Source organism: Hypanus sabinus, chromosome 7 (assembly GCF_030144855.1).
Source record: "Hypanus sabinus isolate sHypSab1 chromosome 7, sHypSab1.hap1, whole genome shotgun sequence".
NCBI lineage: Eukaryota > Metazoa > Chordata > Chondrichthyes > Myliobatiformes > Dasyatidae > Hypanus > Hypanus sabinus.
In genome coordinates, this window is record NC_082712.1 from 9,148,485 (window position 1) to 9,159,557 (window position 11,073).

At 42.7% G+C, this 11,073-nt stretch overlaps 1 protein-coding gene across 3 annotated transcripts in view; it reads right to left on the reverse strand.

Moving 5' to 3' along the window:
* Positions 1–11,073, reverse strand: part of LOC132396548 (PRELI domain-containing protein 1, mitochondrial-like) — a 64,179-nt gene that overhangs the window by 52,111 nt on the left and 995 nt on the right. Inside the window, exon 1 of one of the 3 annotated variants that reach the window (XM_059974177.1) lies at positions 10,858–11,032. The exons of 1 other annotated variant lie outside the window; for it this stretch is intronic. The gene's annotated coding sequence lies outside the window, so the exon portion shown is untranslated. Of the gene's footprint in view, positions 1–10,857; positions 11,033–11,073 lie in introns of those variants that run through there. One more of the 3 variants, XM_059974180.1, reaches the window with a different exon arrangement.

Genomic DNA, 11,073 nt, shown 5'->3' on the forward strand with positions numbered 1-11,073 from the left:
ACATTCTTCCTATAGTGGGATATCCAGAACTGTATGCAATACTCCAGATGCGGTCTGAACACTTCCAAAAATTGTTACTTAAAAATGCTTCTATTGGGCATCTCAGGCAGTGAATTCCACGCCTCTCACATCTTCTGACACAGATCATCGAGCCATGATTTGAACTCAGAAAGCCAGGTAGGTCTTTGATCATGCAGCCAAGTTACAATTGTATCCATTGGCATCCTTACTCCCTTCATTATTCCCACAACACATCACTGCACCAGACTGCCGTGTCCATTCAAATTACAGTGGTGCCAGGAGGCTTGTGAACACTGTAGAATTTTCTCTATTTCTGCATAAATATGACCTAAAATGTGATCAGATCTTCACGTGTCCTAAAGCAAAATAAAGAGAACCGATTAAATAAACCCAAAAAACATACTAGTTCATAAAGAGGTGCACTGTTTTTTTGTGTGTTATTTATTTAATTGGGTTTTCATTATCTAGTTTTAGGACACGTGAAGATCTGATCATATTTCAAATCATATTTTTGCAAAAACAGAGGAAATTCAATAGGGTTCACAAACTCTCTAGCACCAGCTAAGCCTGACTGCGGTTTTTTAAATTATGGAGGTTGGATTTTCAGAATGCCATTGACAAGGTACCACACGAGGCTGCTTAACAAGCTATGAGCTCATGGTATTACAGGCCATGCTAGAAAGATTCTAGCATGGGCAAAGCAGTGGATGATTGGCAGGAGACAAAGTGTGGGAATAAAGGGAGCCTTTTCTGTTTGGCTGCTGAAGACCAGTGGTGTTCCACAGGGGTTTGTATTGGGACTGATTCATTTTATGTTATATGCCAATGATCTGGATGACAGAATTGATGGCTTTGTGGCCAAGTTTGTGGACAATACGAAGTTAGGTGTAGGGACAGGTAGCATTGAGGAAGCAGGGAGGTTACATAATGACTTGAGACAGGTTAGGAGAATGGGCAAAAAAGTGGCAGATGAAATACAGTGTCAGGAAGTATATGATCTTCAGCACTTCAGTTGAAGAAATAATAGCATAGACTATTTTCTAAATGGAAAGAAAATTTTAAAAAATGGAGGTGCAAACGAAGTCCTCATGCAGGATTTCCTAAAGGTTAATTTGCAGGTTGAGTCAGTGATGAGGAAGGCAAATGTAATGTTAGCATTAACGTTGAGAATTTCAACTACTGAATGTTGAAAGGCCTCAACAGAGTGAATGTGGAGAGGATGTCCATTTCAAATGGAGAAGAGGGGGAAGTTCTTTAGCCAGAGTGATGAATCTGGAATTTGTTGCTACAGGCGGCTGTAGAGGCCAAGTCATTGGGAATATTTAAGGCAGAGGTTAATAAGACTCTTGATTAGTCTGGGCAAGAAGGGATACAGGACGAAGGCAGGAGATTGCCACCAAGAGGTAAAATGGACCAACCATGATGGAATGGTAGAGCAGACTTAATGGGTCAAATGGCCTAAATTCTGCTTTTATATCTCATGATCTTATGATTGTATTGAATATTAAGGCATATGGATAGGTTAACCTTCATTAATCAGGGGATTCAGTTCAAGAGCCATGAGGTAATGTTGCAGCTCTATAAAATCCTGGTTAGACCTCACTGGCTATCGTGTTCAGTTCTGGTCACCTCATTATAGGAAGATTATGGAAGAGAGTGCAGAGATTTACCAGGGTGCGACCTGGATTACAGAGCACTTTTCTCTGAATGGGATATGACTTGATAGAGGTGTACAAGACGATAAGAGGCAAACATCGAGCGAACAGCTTGAGTCTTCTCCCCACTCCCCCTGAGCGTAAATGGCTAATACATTAGGGTGTAACTTCAAGGTGTTGGGAGGAAAGTAAAGGGGCGGGGGCTGACAGAGGCAGAGTTGTATACTTTCCACCAATCACTTAACCTTCATTAGTCGAGGGATTGAGTTCAAGAGCTGTGAGGTAATGTTGCGGCTCTATAAAACCCTGGTTGGACCACACTTGGAATGTTGTGCTCAGTTCTGGTTACCTCATTATGGGAAGGATGTAGAAGCTTTAGAGAGAGAGTGCAGAGGCGATTAACCAGGACACTGGCTGGATTAGAAAGCACGTCTTAAGAGAATACTTGAGTGATCTGGGTCAGTTGTCTCTGCAGCGAAGGATGATGACCAGAGATGATAGATAGAGATGTATAAGATTAATACCCAGGTCCTAGACCATGCTTCATTTTATTAATACAATTGTACTGTTCAGCATTTTATTTTCTGCAGATCTCAAAAAGCATATCCACATAAATAAGTGTTCCTTAATTACATAATACACTTAATATACAGTTTCAATCAAGTATTTCATTTTTGCTCTTTAAAATAAAAATTCAGTTGATTAACAAGTTAGGCTTGTTGAATTAGTCAATAGGATTTGTCTTGTTAACACTTTGGCCAATATGATGCTCTAGGTAAAAAAGACAATGGGTAGCCATTCAAGTGAGCGCCAGTTTGAAGAAGTCTCGAGAAAGGAGGAGGAAAAAGGGACAACAAACATAGCAGAAGAACAGAGTGAAATGCTCACAGAACCAATTTAGAAGGACAGATAAAGATGCTAGAAAGTTCTCAAGGGGGAGCTTTCAGGTGGCCAGCCAGTACCCAATGTTGGAGTTAGGGTAAGCGGAGACAGTTCAATAGCTTTCCTTGGAACCTGCATGGATGTTTATTTATTATTTGGACTGGTTCTTCAGCACAGAACTGTTTACTGAAATTAGTCCGAGAATAGACTGAGAGTAAACAGACCAATTAACAAGATACTGCAGCAGAGTTAGTCCATTTGGTTCATTGAGTCTGCTCCACCATTTCATTATGGCTGATCCATTTTCCAGCTCAGCCCCAATCCCTTGTTTCCTCCCTGTATCATTTCATACACTGACTATTCAAGAATCTATCAACCTCTGCCGTAAAAATATCCAATGAGTTGGCTTCCAGAGTTACCTGTGGCAATGAATTCCACTGATTAACCACTCACTGGTTCAAGAAATTTCTCATCTCCCATCTTCATATTGTCTGCAAACTTGACCACAAACCATCAACTCCATCACTGACATATAACTAAAAAAGAATCTGTTCCAACAAAGGCCCCTGTCAAACACCACTAGTCACCGGCAGTGCAGAAAGGGCTCCCTTTATCTCCAATCTTTGCTTCCTATGAATCAGCTATTGCTTTATCCAGGCTAGCATTATAGCATGAGCCCTTAGCTTGTTAAGCAGCCTCATGTGAGGCATTTTGTAAAAGGCCTTCTGAAAATCCTAGCACACTGCATCAACCAATTCTCCTTTGTCCATCCTGCCTGTTATTTCTTCAAAGCATTCCAACAGATTTGCCAGGTAACATTTTTCCTAGTCTACTACAGACTATTTTATCCCGAAGCCACATCCCTACCAACGTCTTCCTGACTGATGGCATCCACCTGTCTTGAAGGGCAATGGAGTAGCTGCACTGGAGCGACCTCACCAGGACACAAACCTGCGCGGAAGGCATGAAGATCCAGAGATGCCCAGTCGTCAGGACCCCCCTTCCGGCCTCACCAGTGCAGGAGCTGCCTGAGGGATGTTCAGTGACGTCCAACCAGCTTAAGGATTCCACTCCAGATTTTCTGTCTGTGTTTACCCGAGTCGGCTACGTCTCTCCTGAGGCCATTCACAAGTCGGTGACGCTAGACTACCTGGCCTATAGTTTCCCTTCTTGAAGAGTGAAGTGACATTTGTAATTTTTCAGTCCTTCAGAACCACACCAGAATCAATTGATTCTTGAAAAATAATTACTAATGTCTCCATAATCTAGTCAGCCACCTCTTTTAAGGATCCTGGGTGTAGACGATCTGGTCCAGGTGACTTATCTACCTTCAGACCTTTCAGTTTCCCAAGACTTTTGTTCCTAGTAATGCAACTTAAAATACTTCAACCCCCTGACATCCAGCATTTTGCACAGTGGAGAATGATACAAAATACTGATTCAGTCCATCCACCATCATTTTCCAGCAGTCCAATATCTATTCTCACCTCTCTTTTACACTACATATCTGAAGAAACTTTGGGTATCCTCTTTAATATTATTGGCTAGCTTACCTTTGTATTCCAGTTTTTACTTCTTTGACTTTAAAAAAAAAATTGCCTTCTATTGGATTTTAGAAGGCTCTCTTTCCTCTAATTTCCCATGAATTTTGCTCTATTATATGCCCTCTCTTTGGCTTTTGTGCTTTCACTTGTCAGCAACGACTGCATCATCCTGCCTTCAGAATACTACTTCTTCAGAATGTATATATCCCGTGCTTTCTGAACTGCTCCCAGAAATTCCAGCCATTGCTGTTCTGCTGTCATTCCTGCTAGTGTTCCCTTCTAATCAACTTTGGCCAGCTCCTCTCTCATGCCTCTGTAATTTGCTTTACTCCACTGTAATACTGATAACTTCAGCTTCTCCATCTCAATGTGGCATAAGTTCTAATGATTGTGTACATGCTATAGACCAACATGTGTGATGGGGTCCCATTTCTTCACTTTGCCTGTTATAGCTCAAGACATTATGTTAATACAATTTCAGTCTAAGTTTATACTGGTGGGAGCCGAATTATTGCTTTCTGGCAAACATTAAATGATACCCTTAGTGATGAGAGATGGGGAAAAACTGGAGTTGAGGAACAAATTCTTATACTGGGCTACTTAACCAAACAAAGCTTGACATTCTCGGTTGATTTTGCTCGAGAGGTCCAGGAATATTGTGCTGAGGTCACTTCATGATGACTCGGGCCATCTGGGATTTGACAAGACTTACGGATTGATCAGACACAGTTTCTATTGGCCACAAATGAAGCCTGAAGTTGAAGATTACTGCAAGCCCTGCATTCATTGTATTCAGGGAAAGACGCTACCCAAAACAGTTGCTCCCTTGTCTCACATGCAAAGCACTGAACCACTTGACCTATTAAGTATTGACTTTCTTTCCACAGAGTTCGATTCAAGTGACATCTCAGTCGTCATTGATCACTGAACCAGATATTGTCAAGCCTCTCCTACAAAGGATCAGAAAGCATCCACAGTTGCAAAAGTGTTGTGGGAGGAGGATGCACAGTGATTTGGGAAGGGACTTTGGGAGTAGTCTCATACACAAGTTACTAAGCTTGCTTGGAGTCTAGAAGTCAAGGACAATACCATATCATCCTCAAGGCAATCATCAGCCTGAGAGATTCAACAGGACATTGTTAGACATGCTAGGAACTCCTAAGAGCAAGAGAAATCAGTACATTGGAGATATAGTACACTGTTACAACTGTACACAGAATGAACACTGGCTACTTGCCATACTATTTAATATTTGGATGCAAAGCCAAATTACCTGTGGATCTTTGTTTTGGAACCTCAAGCGAGGACTCGCCACAGAATATTCATTTCAGATATGCGTCTAATATGAAGAAAGAACTGCAAAAAGCTTATGAACTACAAGGAAACCATTAAAACGTCCGACTGCTGGGCTTCTACACCCTACATGGTGGAGAGCCAGATGCCTAATCTGCCAGTTTTTCAGTTGAAACCACAAAATAGAAAATGGTCCTGTAAAAAGTCCCCATCTTTTACCTCTAGGGCAGGGAGCACCTGGGTATAGTGGGGAATACAACTACTGGACAACCAAAAGTGACATTAGATAGTGAAAGGGAAACGCACTCCAAAATTATTGATGATGAAGCAGAGTTTGGTCAGAGGGCAGGAAAAACTGAATTGCAGAAAGGAACAAATGATGGACAGGACGAGACATCTCAGAGTAAGCATGAACTGTGAAGAGAAAAGACTCAAACTAATGAAATACTGACTGAAAATCAACTATTAAAGGAAGATGAAACAGACAAGACCCCAGTCAGGAAAACTCCAAACAGGCTGGCATATGACACATCTGGAAATCAGAGTGTTGAGTCAATTATGTTTATTCCATTTACAAGTGGATTGGAGGTCCTGCAGTTACTTAATTAATTTGAATGCTGCAAGCTGTATGCCTAAACTCTGTTGGAAAGCATGAACATAACTGTTATTGTTACTGGGTACGACTGTTGTGTTAATAATGAGCTTGATAAATTCCAAAGGTTTACAAAGTCATGAGGACATGACTACTTTGGCGCGGCAGGATTGTAATATCCTGGTTTAAGACCACACATTATTTTAGTAATTCAGTTATCCTTTTAAGTATTTTATTTTTCTGTCTATCTCCTCAAAATGCACATCTATTTTAAAAATATTCCTTTAATTACAAGACATACTTGATAATATTCTTACTTCTTACTTCAGTGGTTGGTAAGTTGATGGAGAAGATCCTGAGAGGCAGGATTTATGAACATTTGGAGAGGCATAACATGATTAGGAATAGCCAGCATGACTTTGTCAAAGCTAGGCCGTGCCTTATGAGCCTGATTGAATTTTTTGAGGATATGACTAAACACGTTAATGAAGTAAGAGTAGTAGATGTAGTGTATATGGATTTCAGCAAGGTATTTGAGAAGGTGCCTCGTGCAAGGCTTGTTGAGAAAGTAAGGAGGTCTGGGATCCAAGAGAAATTGCTTTGTGGATCCAGAACTGGCTTGCCCACAGAAAACAAAGTCTGGTTGTACATGGGTCATATTCTGCATGGAGGCCGGTGAACAGTGGTGTACCTCAGGGATCTGTTCTGGGACCTCTACTCCTTGTGATTTTTATAAATGACCTAGATGAGGAAGTGGAGGAATGGGTTAGTAAATTTTCTGATGACACAAAGGTGGTTCATTTTGGTAGGTCAAATATGATGGCAGAATATAGCAATAATGGTAAGACTCATGGCAGTGTGGAGGATCAGAAGGATCTTGGGGCCCGAGTCCATAGAACACTCAAAGCTGCTATGCAGCTTGACTCTGTGGTTAAGAAGGAATACGGTGCATTGGTCTTCATCAATTGTGGGATTGAGTTTAAAAGCAAAGAGGTAATGTTGCAGCTATATACGACCCTGGTCAGACCCCACTTGAAGTACTGTGCTCATTTCTGGTCGCCTCACTATAGGAAGGACGTGGAAACTATAGAAAAGGTGCAGAGGAGATTTACAAGGATGTTGCCTGGATTGGAGAGCATGTCTTATGAGAATAGGTTGAGTGAACTCGGCTTTTTCTCCTTGGAGTGATGGAGGATGAGAGGCGACCTGATAGAGGTATACAAGATAATTAATGAGAAGCATTGATCGTGTGGCTAGCCAGAGGCTTTTCCCTCAGCACACAAGGGCATAGTTTTGAAGTGCTTGGAAGTAGGTAGAGGTGTCGGGGTAAGTTGTTTTTTTTTAAAAAAAACGCAGAGAGTGGTGAGCGTGTGGAATGGGATGCTGGCGTTGGCGACGAAGGCAGAAATGATAGGGCCTTTTAAGAGACTCCTGGATAGCTACATGGAGCTTAGAACAATAGAGGGCTATGGGTAAACCCTAGGTAGTTCTAAAGTAGGGATATGTTCGGCACAGCTTTGTGGGCCGAAGGGCCTGTATTGTGCTATATGCTTTCTAAGTACCTATATAGTTTTAAATCAGGTATTTCACTTGTTTTTTTAAAATAAAAATAAAGTTAGACTTTTATTAGGACTTTTAGGATTTGACTTGTTAACATTTTGGCTAATAAGATGCTCTGGGAAAACAAAACAGGTAGCCAATCTAGAAAGAGCATGAGATCAAAGTTTTGAGAAATAAGGAGAAAAGAAATGAACAACAATGTGGTGGAAGAACATGGTGACACACTTACAGAACAAAATTTGGAAGGAGAGGGACAGATATCAGAAAATCCTCATGTAGACCATGGTCTCACAGGGAACGTGCAGATACCTTTCAGTTAACTAGCAAGCAGACGACATTGGAGAAAGGGCAGGAGAAGACAGTTCGACAACTTTCCTTGGATGCTGTGTGGATATTTAAAGAAAGATTTGCTTCTTTTGCTTTGACTGGTTTTGGTACTGTGAGTAAACAGACTGAAGTAAACTGGATTGATTACATGACAACAAGCTCCAGCAATTGTGCACACTACAGACTGACATATATGACAAGCCCTTTATTTTGTTTGCTATAGCTTGAGACAATTTGTCAATATCATTTCAATCCAAGTTCATACTAGTATGAGCTAAATTACTGCTTCCTGGTGAACAGTAAATTTGCATGGGTGTCTGTTAGCATTCAGATAGGTAATTGTCTTATTTTCCTTTAGAACATACAAACTTCTATGTTTTCCTAAATCATATCCATCCTAGATGTGTTTATTTACCGGTAATGGCCTTTCATCATTATTCCCATGCATTGTTGAGTTATTTTGCTGTTAGTTTGCATTCACAGTAACAGCCAAGTCATTAAGAACCTACAGTGAGAGGGTTACAAGGTGATAAGAGGCATATATTGAGTGGATAGCCAGAGATTTTCTCAGGATGGAAATGGCTAATATGAGGGACATAATCTTAAGTGAAGTTTAGAAAGTTACATGGATGACAGGAGCATAGAGAGATATGGGCCAGGTGCGGGTCAGGTAGATAAACGGTTCTGTAGGTACTAGAATGAGCTGCAGGGGTTGTTTCTACACTGCAGTGCTCTAATGACTTGATACTGTTTGTCCTGCTGAGTTCCTCCACCAAATCACTCTAAAAGGCATAATCTGCTTGCCTTGGACTAAGGAACACATGATCATTAATGAGTGGGAGAGATATACAAAACGAACTATGCAGGAAGAACTATACTCAGTTGTTAACAATGGTAGGCTCTCCTAAATAAAGCGGAATAGCGTTAAGGAGGAGATTGAGGAGCTTCTATGGTAAATGCTACAAAAAAGTGGAATGAACAATTAAAAGTAAAATTGGGGAAGACTTACTTCAGCTGTGAGGAATGGACCAAGCCACAAGACCAAACACAGGAACAGAATTAAGGCATTGATGCTGAATCGATGCTGCTCTGCTAGTCAATCACGGATAATCTTTTTTCATCCCCGTTCTGTCACTTCTTCATTGTATCTTTGACCTTCTTTAATCGAGAACCTAATTGCTGCCTTAATTACACCCGTCCAGTTCCTGGCTTTCGCGTGTGACTTAGTTACTAAGCCTGGCTGAACCATGTCTACTGACAGAAGGGACAAAGGCACTAAAACTAGTCACTTCGTGCAGGTGGAGCTCATCAGCCGTGGTTGGCAGCTCATCCAGAAGGGAAACTCTGATCTCAAGCCCCCGCTGCCTTGCAGTTATACCCACTCATGGGGAAGGCTTTGGGAGTAAACCCTGAGGGGAAAATCTGGAGCTGGGGCCCCTACGTTGAGTTGAACACCGACTGGCAACTGCTGCAAAGCTGCTGGTACCAAACAATATTGGTCTCTGTCATCCCTCTGGGTTCGTCAGATGTGTGGAGAGGGAAAACTTGCTACATGAGCAACATCGTGCTCTCCATATTGTACTGCTCTGGCTTGCGTATCTAGGCAGCCAGAACTCAAATACACCCACGCACTTGGTCTCCTATGAATTTCACAGAAACACTAACCTTATCATCTCAGTTTTAAAGAAATATACCTTTAACCTGGAGATGCGTCCTCCAACCCGATGGCATGAAGTCGCGATGAGGTCACACTGAGGATGCAGGAACAACACCTTATATTCTCTCTGGGCAGCCTCCAACACGATGGCATTGATTTCCTGAACTTCTGGCAATAACCCCCCTGCACCACCATTCCCTTTTCCCTCTCTCATCTCCTTGCCTGCCCATTGCCTCTCCTGGTGCTCGACTCCCCCTTTTCTTTCTTCCAAGGTCTTCTATCATTTCCTATTGGACTCCCCCCTTCACCAGGTCTTTCACCAATCAACCCCAACTCTTTACTTCATCCTTCCCCCTCCTGGTTTCACCCATCACCTTGTGCTTCTCTCCTTTCCCCCCACCTTTTAAATCTACTCATCCTTTTGCCTTTAGTCCTACCAAAGGGTTTTGGCCTGAAATGTCAACTGTACTTATTTTCCCCATAGATGTTACCTTGGCCTGCTGAGTTCCTCCAGTATATTTTGGGAGCTGCCATGCACTCAGATCCTAGACCCTCAGACAGCCATTAACCAAAGCTTTCAGAACTCTAGGTTTCAATGAGATCCTCCCACTACACTTCTGAGTACAGGTGCCATCAACTACTCCTCATCATACATTAACCGTTACGTGACTGGGATCGTTTTTTGGAGCCTCTTCCGGACCATCTCGTTCGACATTTTAGATCAACCCTTGTAGGGTTCATAAAACACCAATAATTTATTTCCCCCGATACTACTCGGCTCACTGAGTTTTCCTCCAGGGCCATTAAGCCTTTTAGTTTCCCCCTTTCTCACCTTCTGCCGGTCATAAACAGCAGAGATTCTGCAGACGCTGAAAATCCACAGTAACACACAGGAGGAACTTAGCAGGTCAGGCAGCCGAGGCCCTTCTTCACCAGATGGGCAGTCGACTATTTATCCCTTTCCATAGATGCTGCCTGACCTGCTGAGCTCCTCCAGAATGTTATACAGTAGTTGTTACTTTGAGCTTCTGCCCTCTAGTTTCACGCTCCTCTATCCTGGGAAGAAAATTGTGACTATCCATCTCGTTTCTGTCACATTAGTGCGCAGCAACATAATTACCAAAAACGCTTTATACTTCAGATTGAATAAGCTGACCTCAACTCCCCAGGCGCTACATCAGGATACGAAGTTTTACACGCTAAACACGAGTCTGAGGCCGGGCAGCGCAGGGGCCGGAGTGACTCCCCGTCTCCGCGGATTTTGAACGGTGTCCTGGTTCGGGGAAGTCACCAGCGCCCCACCGGCCTCTGACCAGGCCAACGTACTTGAAATCATGCCCGCGTTCGGCTCGGTTTCTCCGGGACGACTTCCAGCCGCAGCTCCCACCACACCAACTCTCCAAGCCGAGGCGCTTAACTCCATGTGTAGTCCTCAGCGGCCATTGCAACGGAGCTCGATCGGCTGTGTCGATATTGACCCCACCAGCAGCGGCGCTGTCCCTGTGACATTGACCTCCCACCAGGAGCAGCGCTGCGCCGCGC